Source organism: Ornithorhynchus anatinus, chromosome 2, assembly GCF_004115215.2.
Source record: "Ornithorhynchus anatinus isolate Pmale09 chromosome 2, mOrnAna1.pri.v4, whole genome shotgun sequence".
Lineage (NCBI taxonomy): Eukaryota > Metazoa > Chordata > Mammalia > Monotremata > Ornithorhynchidae > Ornithorhynchus > Ornithorhynchus anatinus.
The window spans coordinates 129,831,714-129,833,568 of record NC_041729.1 but is presented as its reverse complement, the minus strand read 5'-3'; the positions used below and the strand labels follow the sequence as shown (position 1 = coordinate 129,833,568).

The 1,855-nt window shown below is 41.1% G+C and overlaps 1 non-coding gene across 1 annotated transcript; it reads left to right on the top strand.

Moving 5' to 3' along the window:
• The first annotated feature begins 1,361 nt into the window (after positions 1–1,361).
• On the top strand, positions 1,362–1,480 carry LOC114809788. Its single transcript, XR_003757565.1, has one exon. It is a non-coding gene; the product is annotated as a 5S ribosomal RNA (ribosomal RNA).
• Positions 1,481–1,855: the final 375 nt, after the last annotated feature.

The following is a 1,855-nucleotide window of genomic DNA, read 5'->3' as shown; positions in this document are numbered from 1 at the left end:
ACACCTGAAGCTCTATTCTTTAGAGGGTTATGGTATAAATACAGTTACCTCTATAAAGGCCCTGTCAACAGAGACTCCTTGTATATAACGAAGTTGCTGGGAAACATTATACAACTAACTATGAAGCAGATTTTTTTTATGGTTTTAATCATGTACTACGTGCCAGACACTGTACTAAGTGCTGGGGGAGATACACATTAATCAGGTTGGACACAGTCTCTGTCCCACTTTGGATACACAGTCTTAATCCCCATTTTACAGATGAGGTAACTGAGGTCCAGAGAAGTTGTGGCTTGCCTAAGGCCACACACCAGACAGGTGGGGGAGCTGGGATTAGAACCCTGGTCCTTCTAATGAAGCACCTTTAGATGATTGGTGTGTGTCAAGCAGTGAACCCAAGGACATGACCCCATGCAGTGCACAGATGCAACTGGGAGATCTATTCAAATCAAAAATATTTCTGGCATTGACATTAACATTGGAAGCTGAATCGTGTAAGTGGATGAATTTCATATGGCAAACATCAAACTATGTGGTTTGATAATCTCACATGGCTCAACATTTTGTGTTATCATGCGTGGTTCTATGCATCAATGTATGAAATCCCTTCATGACAATTTTTTCTGAGTGTCGAAGATAGTTGCATGATCAGGTGGGCAGGAAAGTTTCTGAACTTTCAGAATAATGTAAATGGAATGAAAACAGATGAAGGTCAAGGCCAGATAATTATATGTCTTTCCCCCTATGTAGGGTTATTTTAAAATTCTGATATATTTTATAATATAAAACAATTTTATGTGTTTAAAAAGTGATGGTTTGTGTTTATTTCAATTAGCACTACATTTAAATGTGTTTGTTTTTATCCCTAATAACATAATCACTGGACTATAGATTTAAATCCATTCGCTTGTAATTACCTCAATCTTCCATGCCATGCGGAGACCTGGGGAAGGAGGAGAGGGGAGTAAGTTGTTATGCCATTTGTTGTGTTATTTGACCTCGGGCAAGTCACTTAACTTCTCTGAGTCTCAGTTTCCTCTTCTGAAAATGGGTATTTAATATCTGTTCTCTCACCTACTTCAACTAGGAGTCCTGTGTGGGATAGAGATTGCATCTGATCTGCATATACTGTATCTACCAAAGGATTTAGCATTTGATAAATACCACAATTATCATTATTATTTTTCTAAAATTTTTTAGCTTTATCTGCAGACAAAAATGGGGAGAATATGGGAAAGGGGAGAAGTTCCATTAAGGAAGTTCACTGGACCTCATCATAGCCCCAGGCTTCTCAAAGCATATGGAAATGAGATTGGATCATGGAGAGTAAAAGGCAGAGATGACCCTGAAAAATGATTTTTGTCTACGGCCATACCACCCTGAACGCGCCCGATCTCGTCTGATCTCGGAAGCTAAGCGGGGTCGGGCCTGGTTAGTACTTGGATGGGAGACCGCCTGGGAATACCAGGTGCTGTAGGCTTTGGAGAAGCAGTGTGGCTCAGTGGAAAGAGCACGGGCTTTGGAGTCAGGGCTCATGAGTTCGAATCCCAGCTCTGCCACTTGTCGGCTGTGTGACTGTGGGCAAGTCACTTAACTTCTCTGTGCCTCAGTTCCCTCATCTGTAAAATGGGGATTAAGATTGTGAGCCCCACGTGGGACAACCTGATTCCCCTATGTCTACCCCAGTGCTTAGAACAGTGCTCGGCACATAGTAAGCGCTTAACAAATGCCAACATTATTATTATTATTATTATTTTCCAAGAAACCTGGTTTAGGCTTTGCTACACACCCCAGTGTGCCGAAGATTAATGTTAGGAAGAATTGCTATGAAGATCCTGGAAATAGTCATGAAATG